We start from the raw sequence: 27921 nt of genomic DNA, 5'->3' as shown, positions 1-27921 counted from the left end.
CCCGAACTGAGAAGGTGGAAGATCACGTGCAAACACGAGAGCTGTGTCGCGTCGCCATCTTCTCCTCCTGCCCAAAAACTCAGCATTATCTCTTTGCTCTTATATTCTATTCACCTTGAAATGAATGCCTTTGCCTTCTTTACCACCAATGCAACCCATATATTAACCTTCTGGGAAACTTGCATGAGGACTCCTAAGACCGTCAGCATCTCTGATGTTTGAACCTGCTCTCCATTTAGATAATAGTCTGCACTATTGTTCCTTTTACCAAGTTGCATGATCATATATTTCTGAACATAGTGTTTAGGTCGCCCCACTACAGGAAGGATGTTGAGTCTTTGGAGAGACTGTAGAAGAAGTTTACTTCTTCTGGTTTAGAGGGCATGTGCTATGATGAGACTGGATAATCTTGGGTTGTTTCCTCTGGAGCGGTGGAGGCTGAGAGGAGATCTGATAGAGGTTTACAAGATTATGAGAAGTGTAGATAGTGGACAGTGAGTATCTGTTTCCCAGGGTTGTAATGTCTAATCCCAGAGAGCATGCATTGAAGGTGAGAGGGGATATGTTCGAGGTGGGTGTAAGGGTTAAGTTTTTTACTCAGAGAGTTGTGGATGTCTGAAATGCGCTGCCTGGTATGGCAGTAGAGGCAAATACATCAGGGGCTTTTAAGAGATGTTTAGATAGGCACATGGATGTAAGGAAGATGGAGGGATATGGACATGGTTTAGGTAGGAAGTGATTAGTGTTTGGGTGCTTTAGATTTGCTTTTTAGCTGGTTTGGCACAATATTGTGGGCAGGATGACAAGTTCCTGTGCTGTACTGTTCTAGGTTCAAACATACACAATGATTTGGCCTCCACAGCTGTCTGTGCTAATGAATTCCACAGGTTCAGCACTCTCTGGCTCATCTCTCTAATTCTTATACTGAATGCTGTTTTTAACTACTTGCTCATGGTAATGAGTAACCAAAGTTTTGAAGTCACAACCAACCTCTTCTCCAGTTGTTTATTGATGATATTTCATTGGTAAAGAGATTGCCATCAGTTGCAAATGTTTTTTGGAGGAACTCTGGAAATGGTATTTTTGAGAAGGAGGATGATGTTCACACGACAACCACAGAATCAAGAGGAAATATGGTGGCCTTTGAGTATTCTAAGCATACTTATTCCTTCTTTCAGACTATCCCCTTCAGAGGAAGTATACCTGGTGGACTTCAAGCTGATTATAATTCAAGGACAGGTGCCAGATAATGTACAGAGGTAAGATATCTAGTTCTTTGACAGTCCAGGCTTAAACGGTTATGAGCTGTTTCACCATACACGTTCAGGCCTCCTAATCATCACCAGACAAAGGAACAGAATTTGTCCAATCAGCCTATCGAGTCTGGTCCACCATTTGGTCATTGTTTCTCCATCATTTGGTCTTTATATGTTGGAATATATTAAATTTCTAAAACATATTGTAGATTGATTTGAAATGAATCAATCCATATTTGATTGGAACATTAACTCTAGTTTTCCTCTCCACAGATGCTGAATAATCTGTTGAGTGTTTGCTTATGTTTCAGATCTAAGGAAACTGCGGGCTTTGTTTTGCTTTCCTAAGCTTTCTCCTACAACATCCATTCCAATCCCTGTACTTCCCGACCCACCCAAATTTTTGTTATTAAACAGAACATCAAGTGATTTACTGACCTGAGTACTGAGCCAAGATCAAAACACTGCAGATGCTGGAAACTTGAAATAAATACAGAGAATGCTGGAAACCCCCATCAGGTCAGGCAGCATCTGTGGAGACAGAAACAAAGCTTTCTTAGGAGAGCAGACAGTTCAGTTTTTAAGTTGCAAATATAAGAAAGATATCTACCTAGACACAAAAGCCTGAAAGTATGTATCACTGGTCTCAAGGACAGCTTCAATCTCACTCTTGTATAAGGTGGACTCTTGACCTCACAATCTACCTCATAAAGATCATGCACTTTATTGTTGCTTTGGATTTTCTCTGTAGCTTTTGATCATTTAGTCTGCATTGTTATCGTTTGACCTTGTTCTAGCTCAATGCACTGTGTAGTGATCTGATCTGTATGAACAGTATGCAAGACAAGCTGTTCATTTTATCCCACTACATGGGAGAGTATATTGACTGGCTGCATCACAGCCTGGTATGGAAACACCAATGCCCTTGAATGGACAATCCTACAAAAAGTAGTGGATACTGCTCAGCCCATCATGGATGAAGACCTCCCCCACACACACATTGAGCATAAAGAGCATTAACACAGGAAAGCAGCATCCATTATCAGGGACCCCCACCGCCCAGGTCATGCTCTCTTCTCAATGCTGCCATCAGGAAGAAGGTACAGCAGCCTCAAACTCACGCCATCAGTTCAGAAACAGATATTATCCTTCAGCCATCAGGCTCTCGAGCCAGAGGGGTAATTTCACTGAGATGTTCTCATAACCAATGGACTTCCTTTCATTTCAAACAAACTCACTTTATGGACCTATGGACTTACTTTCCCATAGACTGTGGAATCCTCCACCATTGTGTGTGTGCTTCACTTTCAAGGACACTTCATCTCATGTTCTCAATACTTATTGCTCGTTTATTTATTATTGTTGTTTCTGGTTTTCTGTGTTTGCACAGTTTCTTGTCTTTTGCACACCCGTTGGACGCCCAGTTGGTGCAGTCCCTCATTGATTTTATTATGGTTATTATTCTATTGAGGATTTTTTGAGATTGCTTGCAAGGAAGTGAACCTCAGAGTTATATCTGGTGACATATATCTACTTTGATAATAACGTTACTTAGAATTTGAACTTTGAACAAGTGACAATAATAAGCCAATACCAATAGTGCACATCAACTTTTTTAAGTCCACAGATGCTCCTTTCAAACTACACAACAGCTTTCAGTTAAGACCATGTTTCCAGTGTCCTGTCATGACTGGTTCACTGGCTACTCTGGTGACACAGGCTGTTGGAGGTTTACAGACAAAGCAGGCTCACTGTCTGAACTTTGTTCTAAAGGTTTGGAGTGGATTTCATGTGCGGCTCCTGTGACAGTGCCTTTCACTTCAACGTGCGCTACGATGAATCCGCTGTGGTCTGCAATATGGTGGAGCGTGATTGCTGGGGATCTGAAGAGAGGAAAGAGCAGATTCCCATCAAAGCTGGGACGTTCTTTGAGCTGATCTTTAAAGCACAGTACTATGGTTTCCAGGTACGAGCAATGGCCTCAGTTCCAACTGCAGCATAACCAGTGTTAATGGTCAGCATGGGCTCAATGGGCCAAAGGGCCTGTTTTGTTTCCATGCTGTTCAACTCTATGACTTGAGGTATTGTAAATAACCTTCCTATCTTCCACAGGTTTCTGCGAATGGACATCACTTGTTGGAATACAGCCTCAGGCTGCCTCTGACCAGAGTGGACACTCTGAAGATTTCGGGAGATGTTCATGTGAACACCGTCACTTTTAAGAACCCAAATGTAGGTAGCACACAGCTGCTTGTCAAGCCCAAACCAAGTGTGGAATGCAGAGACCGAGGCAGCTGGGACCACCACTGCTCTTCGGAGCTCTCTCTGCCCATGATGGAGTTTGTTTGCCAATTTTCACAGCCAGCTACATCACATAACAGAAAGCCAGACCTTCAGGTCTCAATTTAACACAGGACTCTGCCCCATGATGTTCTGCTGTTCAATAATCAATCTAATCCTTCCATTTGACACAGCCAATAACCCTGCATTTGTTTTTTAATCTGTGTACCTGTCTAAGAGTTTCTTAAATGTTTGTATTGTATCAGCCTCAAGCACCGACCTTGGCAGCGCGTTCCATACACCCACCACTCTCTGTGCAGGAAAAATACTGTTGCTACTTCAGTAATCCTGAGGTCTGTGCAAAATATCCTCAATTCAAAACCCACAAAAACGGCTGTGGAAGTTAATTTGAGTTGACTGTATTATGTAGGTTTAGAACAACGTCCTGTTACCAATATTTCCCATGAAACTGGTGTCTTGTAAACCAGATTTTTATCACAATATCCTTCAGGGAAAAGGTTCTGAAGGAGACTGCAATATCTTTAGGGGTGGGAATGAACATTTTTTCCTAGCAATCCCCGCTCCTGTAAATTAATTTGAAACACTTTGCCCTTCTCCATCCCAATCTTCATCAAACCCTCTGAGATTTCTGCTCTCCTTGTGTGGATGTCTCCAGCCAAACCCCACCAGCTCTTGCTCCTTTCTTTTAAAAGCTGAGCTCTTTGACTGGCCCCAACATGCCCCTCATTGTTGATATTTGCTTGTGTGATGGACACCATGTAAAAGCAAGCAGGGCTTGCTGTAGCAATGGTTTTTGCTCCTGGTTGCCATCAGTCTGTCACTGACTCTCTTTCTGTTTTAGGTCACTCCAGCGTATCCTCCTCCTGCTTATACCCCATGTCAGTCTTTTACCGTAAGTTGCATTGTTTTACCTTGTTCTGTAAAATACCTTCTGCCAAGTGTTAGCTGCATGCTTCTTGGTTGTTGACAATAGGTTAGCTCATTTTCCCTGGTGAGATATCTGTTTCTCTTGATGTCCTACTATTCATTGAAATGATGTGGCATCACAGCTCAGTGATGTAGTGATAACGGAAGAGCCTGGCCAAGGGCACTCCAGCTTTCTGAGCATCAGCATTAAATATCATTGCCAGAAACACAAGAGATTCTGCAGATGATGGGAATCCAGAGTAACACACACAGAATGTTAGGGGAAGCTCAGCAGGTCAGGCAGTATCTATGGAGAGGAATAACAGTCGACAGTTTGGGCTGAGATGTAGTGGAGATGGAAAAACCAAGTAAAGAAAATGACAAATGACAGGGTGGGAAGATACCTTTGAGAGTCAGTAGACATGTGTGTTAATATTACCAGATGTTGTCAGGGACCAGAGACTTATTTGGACCCCTTGCCTGAATTTAGAGATGACTGACTATCCTGAATTGGGATGTGGATTTTGAAACATCGTTATAAGCCTGACCTTACTCCTATACTATGGGGACTCTCTGTTCCCCTCCTTTTTATCTCACCACCTACCTGGGCTCCCACTCAGCCTCTCCCAGTTCTTATCCTCTGCCTTCCCCAGTCCACCTTGCTATACCTTGCCCAAGGGTGACCTGCAGGCTAGCGGAGGGAAGGAACACCTTAGACCTCTTTTGGTAGAGACAGACTGACCTCCACCCAGTCACCCAGGGCTCCCACTCAGCCTCTCCCATTTACTTTCCCTGCCCCAGCCCACCTGTTTCTGCAGGGGGATTCTGTAGAGTTTTATTTAGAGTTGTAGAATACAGAAACCATCTCTTTCGCACAGGTCCACTTTCAATTCTTAATGTACAGCAGGACCTTGCGATAATTAAAAATAGGTTTAAATAGGACAGTAGCACCTCTTGTAGACCCTGTAGAGGCCGCTGCAACCAAACACACTGCCATCTCACTGGAACAGAACCTTTATATTTCTGGCCTCACTTGCACGTGGCACTGGTAGCAATCCTGAGATCACAACCCTGGAGATCCTGCCCTTTAACTTAGTGCCTAACTCCCTGCACTCTCTTTGCAGAATCTTGTCACTCATCCTATCCATGTTATTGGTACCTACGTGGACCATGTCCTTTAGCTCTTCACCCTCCCACTTAAGAATGCTGACGACTTGAGTCGAGATGTCCTACACCCTGGCACCAGGGAATCTCGTTTCCGTGCATAGAACCTCATTTCTATTCCCCTAATGAATGAATCCCCGATCCCCTAACTAACAAATCCCCTATCACCACAGCTTGCCTCTTCTCCCCCATTGCCTTCTGCATCACCGCTGTGACCTTCCTCTGCTAGGTCATCGCCTCCAATGGAATCCGAAGAGAAACCCGTGTTGTTGAGGGGTTGGCCATGGGTGTACTCTGAACTAGTCCTTTAACTCCTTTCCCCTTCCTGATTGTCACCCGTTTTCCTACATCTGTAAAGGTCCTGTCTACCATGTCCTCAGCCTCCCAAATGATCTGGAGTTCATCCAGTTCCAGCTCCAACTCCTTACCACAGATTGTTAGAAGCCGCAGATGGATGCACTTCTTGCAGTTGTAGTCATCAGGGACTTGAAGCCTTGAAGAGCCAAAAATCTCCACTCTGCAGATCTCTGTCCACTCTGACGATGGCCGCTCCTCTTGCCTCTGCCTTACTTTAATTTGTTGTTGCAAATCAATCCCAATTGCCAATTGGATGCCAATCAAAGCTCCAAAAAACTGCAGTGCCTTTAATACTCGAAAAGTAACCTGAGTGAGTTATGTCCTCTCAGTTTCTGATCTCTCTACCGCCTGTTCTCCTCATCTGTCTAAGCCCTTCTGTAACCTGTCCACCTGCCTCTCCACCTATCTTTGTAACATCCACAAATCTGGTAGGGAAGGATTGGATGTGATGGTCAGGGTCTGGTCCAGGGTGTTGACTGCGAAGCCTGGGCTGTCAGAAGTGCCGGATGTAGGGGCGTTGGGTGCATGGGTTTTCAGGAACATTACCTTCTTACCATGGTGTTGGGTGTCTTGGTTTGGCAATATTATCTTGGGCAATTTCTCATGGAAATTCCAATAGATATAGACAAATAGAGTACAAGAACAAGCTGTCCCACAATGTTGTACCAAACCAGCTAAAAAACTGATCAACTATATCCAAACACTAATGCCTCTTTCTTACACCATGTCTATATTTCCCAGCTTCCTTATATCCATGTGCCTATCCAAACATCACTCAAAATCCTGTAATGTACTTGCCTCTAGCACCATACCAGGCAGCACATTCCAGGCACCCATAACTCTGAATAAAAACTTACACCTCACATCCCCTTTGAACCTATCCCCCTCACCTTCAATGCATGCCCTCTGGTCTTAAACACTTCAACCCTGGGAAACAGATACCCTCTGTCCACTCTATCTATGCCTCTCATAATCTTGTAAACCTCTCTCAGATCTCCCCTCAGCCTCCGACACGCCAGAGAAAGCACCCCAAGTTTATCCAGACTCTCGTAATAGCACATGCCCTCTAAACCAGACAGCATCCTGGTAAACCTCTTCTGCACCCTCTCTGAAGCCTCAACATCCTTCCTATAATGGAGTCACCAGAACTGTACACAATATGTTAAAGATGACGCCGGTAACTGGTGACTTTGCGCGTGCTCTCCCGAGCAAACTGCCCTCTCCACTATCCTATACCCGAGAAACCCTTCTAAACCTCCAATTTAGCAAGATCAAGATCAATAACACCCTGGCGAAACTACTGACCCAGCTGGAGACCACCGCGCCAGAACTGCTTCTTAAACTCCGGACCGCACCTGGACCCGACCAACGAGGCTCACCACGTTCCCGGAGACCCGCGGCCTGCTACCGTGCCGGAGTGCTTGGAGACACGGCCCATTCCGACCAGCACCTCTCCGGAGCAGACAACCACACAGAAGTGACGGCAGAGACCTCACGGTGCCCCAAACACTTCCCCAGAGTGACCACTGTAAAGCCCCGTTGGTGGCTATCCACAGTTGCCAGAAGTGAGGCCTCCGCCGCTGAACTCAGAAATCCAGCCTGAGGCTCGGCTGGAGCGGAGGCCTCCGCAACCGTTACTCGGCTTAAGAACCTGTTTCAGCAAGGAGCCCGGCCATCCGGGATTAAGTGTCGGCTTCGGGGCCTGACCCAATCGACAACCCCAGCCCCCGGCAGCTGGAAGTGGCAGCGGAGCCTCCCCCGTCACTCGGCCTGACCCGGAGTGTCTGACGACGCGACCCGCCAATCGATCCCCGCGGGACACATCCACCAACCTCAAAGAGCTGCCAACAACACGCTGCATCGATGGAAACCCGGAAAGATGCACTATTTACCGAGGAAGCGTGGGAAAAGAGCTGGGCTGCTGGTCAGATTGAAGCTGAGGGGCTTCAGGGTCCCTACGCCCACCATCCTACTAGCTAATGTGCAAGCCATAAAGAACAAGGTGGATGATTTTAAAGGGAGACTCACCTACTGCAGGGAGATGCAGAACTGCTGTGTATTCTGTTTCACCGAGACCTGGATCTACCCTGCCACCCCCAACTGTACCATCTAACCAGAGGGATTTTCGATCCATCGGATGGACCACACGGCGTCTTCGGGCAAGACGAGGGGAGGTGGTGTCCACCTACTGATCAACACTGGGTGGTGCTTGGACACAGTGGCACTGACAAGCTCCTGCAGCCCGGACCTGGAACACCTGTCGGTGAGGTGTCGTCCCTACTATCTGCCACGGGAATTCACCTCGGTCATACTGACAGTGGTCTACATTCCCCCCAAGACGGATGTGGAGTGTGCTCTGAACATACTGTATGCCAACATCAGTGAACTAGAGACCAGGTATCCGGAGGCTTTGCTCATTACAGCCGGGGACTTTAACCAGGCCAACCTCAGAAAGGCGCTGCCAAAGTTATACCAACATGTCTCCTGCCCCACTAGAGGCCCGAATATACTTGACCACTGCTACACAGCAGTCAAGGATGCCTACCGTTCCGTCTCACGACCTCACTTCGGAAAATCGGACCATCAGGCTGTACTCCTTCTCCCGGCTTACAAACAGAAACTGAAGCGGGAGGTCACGGTGTCAAAAGTAGCGTCGTGTTGGACAGAGGAAATGGATGAGGTCCTCCGTGACTGCTTTGAATTGGTGGACTGGTTAGTATTCAAGGACTCGGCAGCTAACCTCAATGAGTATGCCTCAGCTGTCATGGACTTTACTTGGAAATGCACAGAGGACTGTGTGTCTCGCAAGACGATCCGGGTATTCCCTAACCGGAAACCTTGGGTGAATTATGAGGTCAAGTCCCTTTTAAAGGCTAGAGCTGCGGCTTTTAGGTCCACGGATAATTTACATATTAGTGTTTAACTATTTATGGTTTTATTACTATTTAATTATTTATGGTGCAACTGTAATGAAAACCAATTTCCCCCGGGATCAATAAAGTGATTATGACTATGACTATGATGACTAAACTACTACCCTTTGTCTTCTATAAAATTCTAAGGGAATTCGACAGGCTAGATGCAGGAAGGTTGTTCCCGATGTTGGGGAAGTCCAGAACGAAGGGTCACAGTTTAAGGATAAAGGGGAAGCCTTTTAGGACCGAGATGAGGAAAAACTTCTTCACACAGAGAGTGGTGAATCTGTGGAATTCTCTGCCACAGGAAACAGTTGAGGCCAGTTCATTGGCTATATTTAAGAGGGAGTTAGATATGGCCCTTGTGGCTAAAGGGATCAGGGGTATGGAGAGAAGGCAGGTACAGGGTTCTGAGTTGGATGATCAGCCATGATCATACTGAATGGCGGTGCAGGCTCGAAGGGCCGAATGGCCTATTCCTGCACCTATTTTCTATGCTTCTATGCGCAAGCCAGTTCTGAGTACAAACAGCTAGTTTACAATGGATCCCATGCATCTTAATCTTCTGGATTAGCCTCCCGTGAGGGACTTCCTCAAATGCCTTCCTAAAATCCATGTGGACAACATCCACTATCCTACTCTCATCAATCTCTCTTGTCACCTTGTCTTAAAACTCAATCAAGTGGTAAAACATGACCTGCCACACACAAAGCCATGCTGGCTCCCTGTCATTAGGCCATGGGTTTCCAAATGTTCGTATACCCTATCCTGAAGAATTTTCTTCAGCAATTTCCATATAACTGATGTGACACTCACCTGTCTATAGTTTCTAGGATTCTTCCATTTTCCTTTCTTAAATAAAGGTACAATATTAGCCACATGCCATTCCTCCGGGATCTTGCCCGTGTCTAGAGAGGACACAAACAATTTCTCATTGCAACCCTCTGCTTCCTGGTGATGGTATCTGGATATTGTGGGTTTGTTGGAGTGGTGTGCCAAATATAATCCAGGAAGGAAGTACTAACATTTTTTAAAAAATTCTCTTACAGGGTACATGTCCCCCAGTGACTATACTTAATCCGGTTAGTGTTTGTTTAGATTTTGTAAAAGTACTTCTTGTTCTCTTCTGCCATAATTGACGTTGTTTCTTTCTTGCATCTTGACCTGTCTCCTTTCCTTTAGTTCACATCTTTTCCCACTTCTTACTCCATTCCACACTGCCCACAAACCTTTCTCTAGTTCCCACCCCCTTACCCCTGTTCTCACCCCGCCTTCCCCTCTTCCCATCCCGCTTTTCCCTGTTCACAACCTCCTTTCCCCCTTCCCACTCCCCTTTCTCCTCTTCCCCCTCATCCTTTCCCTTCTTCCAATGCCGCTTCCCCTCTTCCCCCTCCCCTTTCCCCTCTTGCCACCCACCTTTTCCCTTTTGCCACTCCTCCACTTCCCCTCTTCCCCCTCCCCCGCTTGCCTGCTGCTCGGAATAATTCGAATGGCTGCCACTCAACTGCTGGCACCGGGCAATGATATGCTTTGTCTAAAAGGAATACAGACAATGCAATGTGAATCTCCACTCTCACCACCTCCATGGTGAGGGTTGGTGAAGCCTTGGGGAACATGAACAAGATTTGAAAAGCACAACAGGGCTTTGAGGATATGCACATGATTTGGAAAACACGACAGGGCCTTGAGGAACACACACAGGGCCTTGAGGAACACACACAGGGCCTTGAGGAACACGACAGGGCCTTGAGGAACACGACAGGGCCTTGAGGAACACACACAGGGCCTTGAGGAACACGACAGGGCCTTGAGGAACACGACAGGGCCTTGAGGAACATGACAGGGCCTTGAGGAACACACACAGGGCCTTGAGGAACACGACAGGGCCTTGAGGAACACGACAGGGCCTTGAGGAACACACACAGGGCCTTGAGGAACACGACAGGGCCTTGAGGAACACGACAGGGCCTTGAGGAACATGACAGGGCCTTGAGGAACACACACAGGGCCTTGAGGAACACGACAGGGCCTTGAGGAACATGACAGGGCCTTGAGGAACACACACAGGGCCTTGAGGAACACAACAGGGCCTTGAGGAACACACATAGAGTCTTGAGGAACATGCACAGGATTTGAAAAGCAAAACAGGACCTTGAGGGACATGCACAAGGCCTTGAGGAACACTCACAGGGTTTTGAACACACGACAAGGCCTTGAGGAACATGACAAGGATTGGAACACATGACAAGATCTAGAGGGACACGCACGGGGATTAGAACACACAAAAGGGCCCTGGGGAACACGAACAGGGATTGGAACACACGACAGGGTCTAGATTTGAAATGAATTGAACTGACTTTATTACTTACATCCTTCATATACATGAGGAGTAAAAATCTTTACATTATGTATCTGTCTAAATGTGCAATGTGCAATTTATAGTAATTTATAATAAATACAACAAGATAGTCAATGTAACATAGAAATACAGTTGTGTCAGCATGAATTAATCAGTCTGATGGCCTGGTGGAAGAAGCTGTCCCAAAGCCTGTTGGTCCTGGCTTTTATGCTGTAGTATCATTTCCCGGATGGTAGCAGCTAGAACAGTTTGTGTTTGGGGTGACTCAGGTCCCCAGTAATCCTTTGGGCCCTTTTTACACACCTGTCTTTGTAAATGTCCTGAATAGTGGGAAGTTCACAACTACAGATGCGCTGGGCTGTCCGCACCACTCTCTGCAGAGTCCTGCGATTGAGTGAATTACAGTTCCCATACTAGGCAGTGATGCAGCCTCTCAGGATGCTCTCAATTGTGCCCCTGCAGAAAGTTCTAAGAATCTGGGGGCCCACACCAAACTTCTTCAACTGTCTGAGGTGAAAGAGGCATTTTTCATTACACAGCCGGTATGTGCAGACCGTGTGAGATCCTCAGTGATGATTATGCCGAGGACCTTAAAGCTGTTCACCTCTCAACCCCAGATCCATCGATGAACATGCATGGGGGCTGGAATACATGATAGGGCTTTGAGGAACATGCACAGGATTTTGAACACAGGACAGGGCCTTGAGGAACACAGATAAGAATTGGAACACATGACAGGGTCTAGAGGAACATGCACAGGGGCTGGAATACACGACAAGGCCCTGGGGAACACGCATAGGGATTGGAACACACGAAAGGCTCTAAGATACACAGGGACTGGAACACACAACAGGGACTTGAAGAAGACGCACAAGAATTGGAACACGTGACAAGGCCTATTTCTGTGATATTTGACTCTAACACGGGAGCTTGTGGACAACCCTACCCCCGTGCATGTTGCTCAATGCTCCCTGCACCAAAACCAGTGGAAGGAAGGGATCAGTAAGCCAGATTGTGGAGGTGTGATGAGCTGGTGGTCTGTTAGCCTCTGATGAAGGTAGTGGGTTGGGTCAGTGGTCTCTCATATCCACATTACTGAGCAGTGACAGTGCTGAGTGTAGGTTGACATCTCACTCAGGTATCCATTGGCCAACCTTAGCCTTCAACTATAAGTCTTGCGCCTGCATTTGATTTTTAACTCTCCCCATGATCCCATTTCTCCATATTGTTGTAATCCCCTCCTGCCCTACAAACCTCAGCCATCTAGAATTACACTGGTGAGTCTAGAACTAGAGGTCATGGGTTAAGGCTGACAGGTGAAACGTTTAGGGGAACATGAGGGGATCTTCTTCACTCAGAGGGTGGTGAGGGTCGAGCTGTCAATGCAAGTGGTGAAGGTGGGTTTGGTTTTGACATTTTGGATTTTGGATAAGTACGTGGATGGGAGGGGTGTGGGAAGCTTTGGCCCAGGTACAGGTTGATGGATCGCGGCAGAATAATAATTTGGCATAGAATAGATGAGCTGAAGGGCCTTTTTCTGTGCTGTATGCTGATTGACTCCATCTATACCTTTCAGCTGTCATTGACAGACGCCTCATTTCATTCCTCAGGTCGTTCCATACCAGGCCTACATCGGAAGCATCCGGCCTCAGCAGCTGATAAAGGTTATTGGGACTGCGAATATTAACTCTCACCGGTATGCATTGTATTGTGTGTTTCTTAATCTCATAAACCTCAGTGAGGTCACACCTCGGCCACCTTCATTCCAGGGAAAACAGGCCCAGCCTCTCCGATCTCTCCCTATAACTAGAATATTCTACTTCAGGCAACTTCCTGAAGAATCTCCTCTGCGCCGTCTCCAATGCAGTCATTCTGTTCCTACATCTTATGCTCGTATGGTCTTTTTGTGGCCCATGTGGGGGCTCAACGTGGGGGATTGAGACCCTTGATCACACCAGGATACTGAACTTAACCTGGGTAATCTGTGAACTGAGAGTCCCTTCAGAGCAACGCTTAGAGCCGTTGCCCACAGTGGCAGTGACCCTGATGTTGGCTGTTATCTGTGTGGAGTTTGCATGCTCCTCCTGGTGCACCGGTGTTCTCCCACATCCCAAAGGAGTGCAGGTTGTTAGGTGAATCAGCTACTGCAGATTGGCCCTGGTTTGTGAGTGAGGGGTTGAACGTGGGATAGGTAGTGACTGAGAAAATAAAACTGGAACCGTGACCCAGATGGATTGTCTTTGTTTCAGGTTTACTGTGAATCTGATAGCGAGTTATTCCAACAACATTGCCCTCCACATCAACCAACGATTTGATGAGAACGCGGTAGTGCGAACCTCCAGGATCGACACGAACTGGGGAGTTGAGGAGAGAGACGTACCGTTCCTCCCCTTTGTACCTGGCCAGACGTTTGAGGTAAGCCATCACACCTGGGTGCAGAATGAAGTGGGCAGAGTCTGGCAGCTTGCATTTGCTGCAGATTAGCTGTGGGTGCCAGGGTACAGTAGTGGGTAGCGTGATGCTACGTCGGCTCGGGGCGTTGATTTTCGGAGTTCAGTTCCGACATCTTCCGTAAGGAGTTTGTATGTTCCATCCCGCAAGCAATGGGTTTCCTCGCACAGTCCAAAGATATAACGATTAATTGATCAATGTAAATTGTCCAGCAATTGGGCTAAGCAGGTGGGTTGCTGGACGGTGTGGTTCGTTTGGCTGGAAGGGCCTGTTCTGCACTGTATTTCTAAATAATTCAGGTGACTGCCCTTGATGTAGCTCTTGTTACCCTGATAATGCTACTGTCAACTCATGCCAACCACTTTGCCTGCACTTGGCCACCATCCCTTTCCTATTCAAATATCTGCCCAAATGCATTTTAAATGTCATAACGGTACCCAGCTCTGCAACTTCCTCTGGCAGCTCATTCCCAAATCGAGTTGTTCTTGAACCTGGAGGTGTGGAACTTCAGGCTTCTGTACCTCCTCCTTGATGGTAGCTCCACCCTTCCCCGCCTTTTCTGCATGTTGTAATATATTTTATCTCTGTTTTTCCACCATCTTCCATTTCCTCTGGCAACAAACCCAACAGTATTTTCCTCTGTATGAGTAAGTTGTCCCACAAGTCCTTTGCTGCATCTTTCCCTTCTTGCTTTAAACCTGTGCCCTCTAGTTTTGGACTTCATTACCCTGAAGAAAAGACTTTAGTTATTCACCCTACCTACATTCTCCCCACCGACCCTCTGTCCCACGATTTTATAAACCTCCAAAGGCCTCCAGTGCTCCAGGAAATAAACGTCCCAAGCTATCTCGTCTCTCATATCCAAAGCCCTCCTGTCCCAATAACATCCTCACCAGTCTTTTCTCCCTCTCCAGATTTATCGCTTCCTTCCTGTAGCAGGGTGACCACAGAGTAATCCAAATGTGGCCTTAGCAGTGACATATACGAGGGGTAATTAATAAGTTCGTGGCCTAAAGTAGAAGGAGTCAATTTTAGAAAACCTAGCACATTTATTTTTCAACATAGTTCCCTCCGCCATTTATACACTTAGTCCAGCGGTCGTGGAGCATACGGATCTTGGACCTCCAGAAAGTGTCCACAGATGGGTGATTGATAAGTTCGTGGCCTAAATTAGAAAGCGATGAGTTATACAGCTCTCGTTACATGCACATACAGGTCAACTCTTTGACTGATTATGCAGAAAGTTTGAAGTTAATAACTCATCTCCTTCTACCTTAGGCCACAAACATATCAATCACCCCTGATGAGTTATTTCCTAACACTGTGTTCCATCTGCCACTTTTTCGGCCATTCTTCCAATTTGCCTAAGTCCTGCTGCAATCACATTGCTTCCTCAGCACTACCTACCCCTCCACCTAACTGTATCATCTGCAAACTTTGCCACTAAGCCATCAATTCCACTATCTAAATCATTTGACAAACAATGTGAAAGGTAGCGGTCCCAATACTGACCCTTGAGGAACACCACTAGTCACTGGCAGCCAACCAGAAAAGTCTCTCTTCATTCCCACTCACTGCCTCCTGTCTGTGAGCCATTCCTCCAACCATGCCAGCATCTTTCCTGTAACGCCATAGGATTTTATCTTATTAAGCAGCCTCGTGTGTGGCACCTTATCAAGCGCCTCCTGAAAATCCAAGTAAATGATATCCACTACCTTTCTTTTGTCCACCCTGCTTGCTACTTCCTCAAAGAACTCTAACAGATTTGTCAGGCAAGATTTCCCTTTACAAGAACCATGCTGACTTTGACTCATTATATCATTAGTCTCCATGTGCCTTGAAACCTCATCCTTAATAATAAATTCCAACACCTCTTCAATCACTGTGGTTAGACTAAATGGCCTATAATTTCCTTTCATTTGCCTTCCTCACTTCTCAAAGAGTGGAGTGACATTTGCAATCTTCCAGTCCACCAAGACCATGCCAGTATCAAGTATTTCTTGAAAGATCATGACCAATGCATCTGTTATCTCTTCAGCAACCTCTCTCACGACTCCAGATTGTAGTCCACCTGGCCCAGGTGACTTATCCACCTTAAGACGTTCGAGTTTGCCGAGCACTTTTTCATTTGTAATAGCAATGGCTCTCACTTCTGCTCTCTGACACTCACGGACCTCTCGCACACTCCTCGTATCTTCCACAGTGAAGACAGATGCTGTGTACATACATCTGTTGATGCTTCTGGACACATCGTCAGTGATGTTCCTGGAATCATCGGGTGTTTCGGGTCTTTCAACATCATACACCCTCCTCCAGGTGACCCAGCCGGGGCTGATCAGACCCCAGCTTGTGTCCAGATGGCTAGCTACTTATGACTCCATGGCTCCCCTCTTTTGAGCCACAGCCATCTTGAGGCCCTCTCTGCCGCATCGGTGGCACTGCGGATGGCTCTCCTCTTCCTCTCTCCCTCGATGCCCAAAATGCTGAAGGCTCTAACTAAAGAATGGGCTACGAATCCCCTACAACCAACCTCCACTGGGAGACACCTCGCTCTCCATCCAGCCTGCTGACAGTTGCTGACCAGTCCTGCGTACTTGGAGAGCTTCCTTTCAAAGGCCTCCTCCAAGCAATCTTCCCATGGGACTGTCAGCTCCAGCAGCATCACTTGTTTAGTAAACTCAGACACTAGGACAATGTCGGGTCGCAGGGTGGTGGCTGCGATATGGTTGGGGAACTTCAGCTGCCCTTGGAGGTCCACCAACAGCTGCCAGTCCCTTGCAGAGGTCAGAATGCCTGCAGATGTTCTTTTGGCAGGTATTGGCTGCTCCCCAGCTCTGACAAAGGCAATGGTCTGCTTGGAGGGTCAGGACCACTTCGCCCACTCAACTCCTGCACTGACGGCTTCAGCGATGGTCTTCAGGACCTGATCATGCCTCCATCGGTACTGTCCCTCACTAAGCGCCCTTGCACAGCCGCTGAGGATGTGCTCCAGGGTTCCTCGCTCGGAGCACAGTGGGCACGCAGATGACTCTGCCTTGTCCCATGTGTGCAGGTTTGATGGGCTTGGAAGCACATCGTACACTGCCTGGATGAGAAATTGGATGCGGTGTGGTTCGGCTTTCCAAAGATCAGCCCAGGTCACTTTCCTCTCAACCACAGTCTCCCATCTTGTCCAAGCTCCCTGATGCTTCATTCCCACCGCCTTGCAGGCTCTCGTCTCCTCCACTACTGCTGTCACCTCCTCCTGAACTAGACAACGCCTTTCCTTCCCCCTGGTGTCCATTTGGGGAGTTAGAAAGGATCTTAGCCCAGTTCGGCCTCGTGTGACCATTCCCACCAGCCTCCTGTGACGCAGCCTTGCCTCTGCCTCCTGAACAGCTTCCTCTGCCCTCCACTTCCTGCCAGTCCTCACTTGGATCCCTGCTCTAGCCACCTTCGGGTCACTTGACTCCCTATACTGTAGCACTTCTCTGGCTTTTATTAGCTTGAATTCTTCCTCCAAGGATTTGAATGGCAGTTGCAGTTTGTTGTGGAGTCCATAGAGTGCGATGCTGCTCAGGCTGTTTGGCAGCCCCAGCCATCTCCTGAGGTGGTTGCTAACCCTCCCCTCTAAGGTTTCGACTGTCGAGATCGGAACTGCATAGACGAGGAGGGGCCACAGGATTCTGGGAAGAATGCCATGCTGATACACCCAGGCTTTAAACTTCCCAGGGAGGCCAGACTTGTCCACAGATTTCAGCCAGCCATCCAACTCGGTGCAGGTTGCCTGAATGGATGTTGTGTCCCTTAAAGAGCTGTCAAAAACTTTGCCTAAGCTCTTGACTGGCTTTTCTGTGATGGTTGGGATGGCTGTGCCTGCGATGCTGAACCGGAACTTGTTCTCCACCTTCCCTTTCCTCAGCACCATCGATCTTGATTTGGCAGGTTTGAACGCATCCAGGCCCACTCCACCAGCTTTTCGAGCCCTTGCAGAATCCTCCGGCAGCCTGGGACTGATTCTGTGGTGACTGTGAGGTCATCTATGAATGCCCTGATAGGTGGTTGCTGTTGAGCGGAATTCATTCTGGGCCCTCTGCACTCTGGTTCAGCAGACTTAGTGAGCATGTTCATGGCTAGGGAGAACAGTGTCACTGAGATAGTGCACCCTGTGATGATGCCGATCTCCACCTTGTGCCAGGTTGATGTAATTGCTTCTGAAGAGACCCTCATCCTGAAGTTGCTGTAATAATCAGCGATAAGGTCTCTGATTCTGCTGGGGACGTGATATTTGGTCAGTGTGAGCTGCACCAGCTTGTGCGGAATGGAGCCATATGCATTTGCCAGGTCGAGCCACAATACTGGCAGGTTGCCCTTGTTCTCTCTGGCCTCCCTGATGAGCTGTGTCACCACACCGATGTGCTCCAGACAGCCCGGCATCCCTGAAATGCCACCCTTCTGGACTGATGTATCAATATAGGTGTTCTTTGCTAGGTAGGTGCACAGCCGGTTAGAAACGGCACTGAAGAAGATCTTCGCCTCAACACACAGCAGGGAGATGATGCGAAACTGATCTATCTGGGTGGCATCTCCTTCGGAATCCACACCCCTTCAGCCACTCTCCACTGTTCTGGGATCTTCCCCCTTCTCCAGAAGATTCTCAGGATCTTCCACAGACGCAGCAGGAGTTTGGGGCAGTTCTTGTACATTTTGTACGAGGTGTTGCTTGGTCCTGGAGCCGAGCTTGCCCTTGCTTTGCAGACGACCTCTCTGACTTCCTTTAGTTGCAGCTCTGACATGTCAAACTGCACCTCCGGTTCAGATGGGTCTATTAGGGTGTTGCACTCTCCCAACTCCTGCTCTCTTTCAGCATCATTATATATCTTCTTCAGATGTTGGTCTATGTCTTCTTGCAAACAGGCCAGTTTCCCACTGCGCTTCTCCCCCAGCAACTCCTTGGAGAACTTGAAGGTGTTGTCGATAAAGGCAGCACGTTTTCAGGCCCTTTCACAACGTCGCCTCCGATGCCACTCTGCCCGGCGGAGAACCCTGATCTTCTTTCGTAGTATGCACATCAGCTGGGCCAAGCCAATGCGCTCCTCTTCTCCTGCCTCCTTGTATTGGGACTTCAGCGCTTTCATCTCCTGCCTGATGTTGTGGATCCTCAATGCTCTTTGGTTCTTCGAGTAAGATGTTTTGGAGCCTTCCTTCTCCTCTTCTCCGAACCGTTCAGCTGCGATACTGACAATAATTGTTGTCATGGCTTGCAGCTTCCTATCAACCCCTCCCTTCACTGTTGCCTCCAGAATTTGGTTAACATCTTCATCAAACTGCTTCCACAGTGAAGTCATGTTAGCTGCAGGCCATTTGATCCACCTCCTGTTAGACTTCATGTTAGAGGGATTAGTTTGCAACACTTGGAGGTTCCGGGCACTATGGGGTGACTCCGGGCCTGGCTCCTCCTTCGTCTCACCAGGTTGGACGCCTGCGCGTTGTGCTGCTCCTGCTCCCGCCAAACACTTCATCCTAGCTTGGTGGATCTTCAAGCCACGATTGTTCTTGCAGATTTTGCCACATGCACACTGCTTCCTCATCGTCGTTTGTTCATTGTCTGGGTCTGATGTCGTTGTGTCCATCCGACTGGGGTGCTCATCCCTCCCCCCTCTTGGGCACCTCTGGGGGTATCTTTTCCTTTGATTCTGCAAAGTACCCATTAGGTTCATCTGCCATTTCATTGTCCCCCATTACTACCTCACCAGTATCAATTTCCAGTGGTCCAGTATCAACTCTCACCTCCCTTTTAGTCTTTATATAAATGAAAACTTTTGGTTTCCTGCTTTATATTATTGGCTAATCTGCCTTTATATTTCTTCTTTTCCCTTCTTATAGCTTTTTTAGTTGCCTTTTGTTGGATTTTAATAGCTTTCCAATTATCCACCATCCCACTCACTTTTGCTACCTTATATGGCCTTTCCTTGGTGTTTATGCAGTCCTTAATTTCCTTTGTCAGCCACAGCTGCCTGCCTCTGCCATTTGAGAACTTCTTCCTCTGTGGGACATATCTATCCTGTGCCTTGTGAACTATTCCCAGAAACTTCAGCGAACTGTGCTCCACCATCATTCCCGCCAGTATCCTCCTCCAATCCACCTTGGTAAGCTCCTCTCTCATGCCTCTGTAATTCCCTTTATTCCATTGCAATAATAAAGGAACTTGTGAGTTATGCTTCTTCCTCTCAAATTGCAGTATGAATTCAATTATATTGTGATTACTGCCTCCTTAGAGTTCCTTTACATTAAGCTCCCTAATAAGATATGGGTTATTCCACAACACCCAATCTAAGATAGCTTTTCTTCAAATAGGCTGAAGCATAAACTGCTCTAAAAAGCCATCTCATAGGCATTCAACAAATTCACTCTCTAGCGATCTAACACCAACCTGATTTTCCCAATTGCTTTGCATATTGAAGTCCCCATTACAATTGTGTCATTACCCTTTTCCAGCTCCTTTTGTAATCTCAACCCCACATCTTGGCTACTATTTGGAGGCCTATATATGATTCCCATAGTGTTTTTTTCATTCTTGCAATTTCTGAACTCCACCCGCAAAGATTCAATATTCTCTGACCTTATGTCACCTTTTTCTACAGATGTAATTCCATCTCCTACCAACAGAGCCACACCACCGTCTTTGCCTTCCTACCTGTCCTTTCAATACAAAGTATATCCTAAGCTCCCAACTATAGCCTTCTTTCAGCCACGACTTAGTGATGCCCACAATGTCATACCGACCAATCTCTAATTGCGTCATGAGTTCATCCACCTTATTCCAAATGCTATGCGCATTTAAATACTAAACCTTCAGTCCTGCATTCTTCATGCTGAATTTTGCCTCTGTAGTACAATTTAACTCTTTGCCTTATCTGCATTTGTACCCAGTTATTAGCTTGTCTTTCCTTACATTCATGTTACACTCATCATCTACTTGTAAACCTGCTGGCTCATCCTCAGCTCTATCATATGTTACGTAACCGGCAACAATGAATACCAATCGAGACAGGTTATATAAAAACAACCAAACATTTATTAAATACGGATAAACGATAAGGAAAAAACAAACGAAAACTTTAACTGGAAGTTAACCGTTATGCAGCTGTTCAACAAATCGTCACTCGGCACTGATTCTTAAAGCGTTAAATGCAAAAACAGTTCTTACAGTGATAAAGTCGGATATAGTTCTTAAAATGGTAAATTCAAAAGTCCAACAGATTTATATGTTCAATTGGGAGAGACTTCTCTGGAGAAGGATTTCTTCATAGACCCGACTTTCCTGCTGGTTCTGTCCACAGGATTCACGTGGCAGTAAATGCACAGTTTAAAACAACTGACCTTGGTTTCTAGAGAGCAAACCTTTGCATGATCTCTTTACAACAGGAATTCTGCAGATGCTGGAAATTCAAGCACACACATCAAAGTTGCTGGTGAACGCAGCAGGCCAGGCAGCATCTGTAGGAAGAGGTATAGTCGACGTTTTGGGCTGAGACAAAGGGCCTGGCCTGCTGCGTTCACCAGCAACTTTGATGTGTGTTGCATGAACACTTTGCTCTCTTTGGCAAGAGTTATCTCAATGCAGGTCGCTACTCCTTCAACAAAGACTCAATAAGGTCGATCCTTTGTTAACTGCCAAACGATGCCGACTCCTCTCGATCCTTCGGGTCCTGTACTTTGATAAGGTCTTCACTCTCCCTTCTACTGCTGGAATAGGGTAAATCAGCACATCTAGCCAAAAATTTCCAGTCCAATAATATTGTATCTTGCAACAGAACGCACAACCGCTTCAAAAATGAAACTGCATCACAAAACCAAATACGCAACAGAAACGGAGACACAGTACGTTCTACCTGGAAATCTAAAAACTAAAAACTAACTGCGTCATCTGGGGTCTCCCCTTATATACCCATGGTGCACATGTCATCACGTGACCTGACATCGGCAGGAAAATCACATCAGGTGACCTCCAAAAGACCATTACATCATTCTCACAAAAAAAACAGATCTCCTTGAGGCACGTAACACATACTAGTTTCCATCTCCCTGCCATGTTAGTTTAAACCACTCCAACCAGCTCTAGTAAATTTGCCCGCAAGAATATTGGTCCCCCTCAGATTCAAGTGTAACCTATCCCTTTTGTACAGGTCCCATCTGTCCTAAAAGAGGTCCCAATTATCCAGAAATCTGAATCCCAGCCCCCTGTTCCAATTCTTCAGCCAAGCATTTATCTGCCACCTCATTCTCTTCCTGTCCTCACTGTCATGTGGCACAGGCAGCAATTCCGAGATTACTCCCTTGAGGTCCTGCTTCTCAGCTTCCTTCCTAACTCACTGTAGAAGAATGAGGGGAGATTTGATAGAGGTATAAAAAATTATGATGGGTATAGATAGAGTGAATGCAAGCAGGCTTTTTCCACTGAGGCAAGGGGAGAAAAAGACCAGAGGACATGGGTTAAGGGTGAAAGGGGGAAAGTTTAAAGGGAACATTGGCGGGGGGGTGGCTTCACACAGAGAGTGGTGGGAGTATGGAATGAGCTGCCAGATGAAGTGGTAAATGCAGGCTCACTTTTAACATTTAAGAAAAACTTGGACAGGTACATGGATGGGAGGTGTATGGAAGGATATGGTCCTGGTGCAGGTCGGTGGGACTAGGCAGAAAAATGGTTCGGCACAGCCAAGAAGGGCCAAAAGGCCTGTTTCTGTGCTGTAATGTTCTATGGTTCTATTCCTTTTTCAGGATCTCCTCCCTTTTTCTTCCTATGTCATTGGTACCAATATGTACCATGACTTCTGGCTGCTCACCCTACCTTTTCAGGGTATACACACTCTGGTCCCGCCAAATCCATGAAATTGGGATGTCTCGCCCACCCAGCCCTGGTTTGTGTGACTGCTGTGTGACTTGCTGCCCTATTACAGCTCATCACAGGGAGTAACAGCTTGCACATGGCATACAATTAAAAGGAGTGTATTTATGAATATTAACTTAACTAAAGAGTTAGTAGAGAAAAGAAAAGAAAAAACACAAAAAGGGCCCATTATAAATAAAAAGTCAAATGTGCTCAGATCGTCCAAAAGTCATACTCACCGATCCCCAGTAGACACCCACACCTTGCTCTGTCGAATCACGATCCCCTCCAGATCAAATCCTATGACTGGTTCTCTCTTCATCTCCCACTGACCAAAAGACCAAGACTCCCACCGGTGTCAGGCACGAAAAAAAACCCTGCTCCCCCAGCTTTCTCTCCTGACTGGATGGCCCACATTCCCAAGCACCCCTTATCTCCAACAATAACCCAAACACTGTCAGCAGCGAAACCTTTACCAGGCGTTACACCTGCTTGCACTTAACCTATCTATACTCCTCATAATTTAGTATACCTCTATCAAATCTCCCCCTCATTCTCCTGCACCCCAGGGAATAAAGTACTAATCTATTCACCCTAACCCTGTAGTCCAGGTCCTTGAGTCCAGATGAGGAAGAAGTTAAAGGGAAGTAGTTGTTCTTGAACCAGTTGTTGTGGGACTTCAGGCTTCTGTACCTCCTGCCTGATGGTAGCTCCACGCTTCCCCTCCCCTCCCCATCTGCATATTCAAAGATATTTTATCTCACTTTTTCCAGCATCTTCCAAAGGTATCTTAAATATCCATAGCTATTTTCTAAAACCTAGCACATTTATTTTTCAACATAATGCATTCATACTGGTTTCCATCTCCCTGCCATAATAGTGCAGACTATTATCTAAATGGGGAGAAAGTTCAATCATCAGAGGTGCAATCATGCAAGACTCCCAGAAGGTTAATTTACAGGTTGAGTCTGTGGTAAAGAAGGCAAAATGTGATGTTAGCATTTATTTCAAGGGGAATAGAACATAAAAGCAAGGAGATAATGCTGAAGCTTTATAAGACACTAATCAGGCCACATTTGGAGTATTGTCAACCATTTTAGGCCACATATCTCAGAAAGGATGTCTTGTCATTGGAGAGAGTCCAGAGGAGGTCGAGAAGGATGATTCTGGGAATGAAGGAGCTAATGTATGAGGAGCATTTGGCAGCTTTGGGCTGAATAAAGGAATAACATCTACAACTGTCCAATCCTCCGGAATTGATGATGCAAAGATCATTGCCAGAGACTCAGCAATCTCCTCCCCCGCCTCCCACAGTAGCCTGGGGTACATCTCATCCGTTCCCAGAGACCTATCCAACTTGATGGTTTCCAAAAGCTCCAGCACATCCTCTTTCTTAATGTCTATATGCTCAAGCTTTTCAATCCACTGTAAATCATCCCTACAATCGCCAAGATCCTTTTCCATAGTGAATACTGAAGCAAAGTATTCATTAAGTACCTCTGCTATCTCCTCTGGTTCCATACACACTTTTCCACTGTCACATTTGGTTGGTCCTGTTCTCTCATGTCTTATATTCTTGTTCTTCACATACTTGTAGAATGCCTCGAAGTTTTCCTTAATCCTGCTCGCCAAGGCCTTCTCATGGCCCCTTCTGGATCTCCTAATTTCATTCTTAAATGCCTTCCTGCTAGCCTTATAATCTTCTAGATCTCTATCATTGTCTAGTTTTTTTAAGCTTTTCTTCTTGACTGGATTTACAACAGCCTTTGTACACCATGGTTCCTGTACCCTACCATCCTTTGCCTGTCTCATTGGAATGTACCTATGCAGAACACCACACAAATATCCCTGAACATTTGTCACATTTCTGCTGCACATTTCCCTGAGAACATCTGTTCCCAATTTATGCTTCCAGGTTCTTGCCTTGTAGCGTCATATTTCCCCTTACTCCAATTAAACGCTTTTCTAACTTGTCTGTTCCTATCCCTCTCCAATGCTATGGTAAAGGAGATAGAATTGTGATCACAATCTCAAAATTGCTCTCCCACTGAGAGACCTGATACCTGACCAGGTTCATTTCCCAATAGCAGATCAAGTACAGCCTCTCCTCTTGTAGGCTTATCTAAATATTGTGTCAGGAAACCTTCCTGAACACACCTAACAAACTCCACTCCATCTAAACCCTTACTCTCAGGACATGCCAATCAATATTTGGGAAATTAAAATCTCCCACCACGACAACTCTGTTACTATGACACCTTTCCAGAATCTGTCTCCCTATCTGCTTGATGTCCCTGTTACTATTGGATGGTCTATAGAAAACACCCAGGAGAGTTGTTGACCCCCTTCTGTTTCCAACTTCCACCCACAGAGACTCAGTAGACAATCCCTCCATGACCACCACCTTTTCTGCAACTGTGACACTATCTCTGAGTAACAGTGCCACACCCCCACCTCTTTTGCCTCCCTCTCTGTCCTTTCTGAAACATCTAAAGCCTGGCACTCGAAGTAGCCATTCCTGCCCCTGAGCCATCCAAGTCTCCGTAACGGCCACCACATCATAGTTCCAAGTACTGATCCACACTCTAAGCTCATCTGCTTTGTTCATGATGCTTTTTGCGTTAAGATAGACACATCTCAAACCATCGATCTGAGCACATCCCTTCTCTATCACCTGCCTATCTTCCCTCCCGCACTGTCTCCAAGCTTTCTCTATTTGTGAGCCAACCGCCCCTTCCTCCATCTCTTCAGTTTGGTTCCCACCCCCCAGTGATTCTGAAGTACCATCACTGCAATCTGCAGCCTCTAATTTCCCTTTAAGCACAATTTGTTGTCTTTTGCACATAGAAACATAGAATATAGGTGCAGGAGTAGGCCATTCGGCCCTTCGAGCCTGCACTGCCATTCAGTATGATCATGGCTGATCATCCAACTCAGAACCCTGTACCAGCCTTCCCTCCATACCCCCGATCCCTTTAGCCACAAGGGCCATATCTAACTCCCTCTTAAATATAGCCAATGAACTGGCCTCAACTGTCTCCTGTGGCAGAGAATTCCACAGATTCACCACTCTCTGTGTGAAGAAGTTTTTCCTAATCTCGGTCCTAAAAGGCTTCCCCTTTATCCTCAAACTGTGACCCCTTGTTCTGGACTTCCCCAACATCGGGAACAATTTTCCTGCATCTAGCCTGTCCAATCCCTTTAGAATTTTATACGTTTCAATAAGATCCCCCCTCAATCTTCTAAATTCCAACGAGTATAAGCCTATTTGATCCAGTCTTTCATCATATGAAAGTCCTACCGTCCCAGGAATCAATCTGGTGAACCTTCTTTGTACTCCCTCTATGGCAAGAATGTCTTTCCTCAGATTAGGGGACCAAAACTGCACACAATACTCCAGGTGTGGTCTCACCAAGGCCTTGTACAACTGCAGTAGTACCTCCCTGCTCCTGTACTCAAATCCTCTTGCTATGAATGCCAGCATACCATTCGCCTTTTTCACTGCCTGCTGTACCTGCATGCCCACTTTCAATGACTGTTGTACAATGACACCCAGGTCTCGTTGCACCTCCCCTTTTCCTAATCGGCTACCATTCAGATAATAATCTGTTTTCCTGTTCTTGCCACCGAAGTGGATAACCTCACATTTATCCACATGAAATTGCATCTGCCATGAATTTTCTCACTCACCTAACCTATCCAAGTCACCCTGCATCCTCTTAGCACCCTCCTCACAGCTAACACTGCCGCCCAGCTTCGTGTCATCCGCAAACTTGGAGATGCTGCATTTAATTCCCTTGTCTAAGTCATTGATATTTATTGTAAACAACTGGGGTCCCAGCACTGAGCCTTGCGGTACCCCACTAGTCACTGCCTACCATTCTGTAAAGGTCCCGTTTATTCCCACTCTTTCCTTCCTGTTTGCCAACCAATTCTCTATCCACATCAATACCTTATCCCCAATACCATGTGCTTTAAGTTTGCACACTAATCTCTTGTGTGGGACCTTGTCAAAAGCCTTTTGAAAATCCAAATATATCACATCCACTGGTTCTCCCCTATCCACTCTACTAGTTACATCCTCAAAAAATTCCATGAGATTCGTCAGACATGACTTTCCTTTCACAAATCCATGCTGACTTTGTCCGATGATTTCACTGCTTTCCAAATGTGCTGATAACATCTTTGATAACTGAATCTAGCATTTTCCCCACCAACCGATGTCAGGCTTACCAGTCTATAATTCCCCGGTTTCTCTCTCCCTCCATTTTTAAAAAGTGGGGTTACATTAGCCACCCTCCAATCCTCAGGAACTAATCCAGAATCTAAAGAGTTTTGAAAAATTATCAGTAATGCATCCACTATTTCTTGAGCTACTTCCTTAAGCACTGTGGAATGCAGACCATCTGGCCCTGGGGATTTATCTGCCTTTAATCCCTTCAATTTACCTAACACCACTTCCCTACTAACATGTATTTCCCTCAGTTCCTCTATCTCACTAGACTCTCGGTCCCCTACTATTTCCGGAAGATTATTTATGTCCTCCTTAGTGAAGACAGAACCAAAGTAGTTATTCAATTGGTCTGCCATGTCCTTGTTCTCCATGATCAATTCACCTGTTTCTGACTGTGAGGGACCTACATTTGTCTTAACCAATCTTTTTCTTTTCACATATCTATGAAAGCTTTTACAGTCAGTTTTTATGTTCCCTGCCAGCTTTCTCTCATAATCTTTTTTCCCTTTCCTAATTAAGCCCTTTGTCCTCCTCTGCTGGATTCTGAATTTCTCCCACTCCTCAGGTGTGCCGCTTTTTCTGGCTAATTTGTATGTTTCTTCTTTGGAATTGATACTCTCCCTAATTTCCCTTGTCAGCCACGGGTGCACTACCTTCCCTGATTTATTCTTTTGCCAAACTGGGATGAACAATTGTAGTCCATTTGTTTGTCCATTTTTGGATGTGTTTTTTTTGTTGATTCTATTGTGTTTCTTTGTATTCACAGTGAATGCCCACAAGAAAATGAATGTCAGGGTAGTATGTGGTGATATATATACACATTTTGATAATAAATTTACTTTGAATTTTGAATTAGAATGAAACCAGCTGAACATCATTCTGTGATACTGCAGAATGAAGTGTGTTGCTCTGGATTTCCAGCATCTTGTGATAATCATTTATCTGCATTTCTGTCTTGCCAGCTTCAGATCCACGTTGAACCAACCTGCTACAAAGCCGCGGTGAATGGAAGGCACCTGTTTAACTACAACCACAGGTTACAGCCCCTGAACCAGATCGATACACTGGAAGTCTCTGGTGATGTCACCCTTTCTCTTGTGCAGTACTAA

At 46.2% G+C, this 27921-nt stretch overlaps 1 pseudogene; it reads left to right on the top strand.

Moving 5' to 3' along the window:
• The first annotated feature begins 520 nt into the window (after positions 1-520).
• On the top strand, positions 521-27921 carry LOC140204399 (galectin-9-like; annotated as a pseudogene).

The sequence above is a fragment of the Mobula birostris genome, chromosome 10, assembly GCF_030028105.1.
Source record: "Mobula birostris isolate sMobBir1 chromosome 10, sMobBir1.hap1, whole genome shotgun sequence".
NCBI lineage: Eukaryota > Metazoa > Chordata > Chondrichthyes > Myliobatiformes > Myliobatidae > Mobula > Mobula birostris.
The sequence above is the reverse complement of the archived record's forward strand: the minus strand, read 5'-3'. Positions and strand labels throughout refer to the sequence as shown.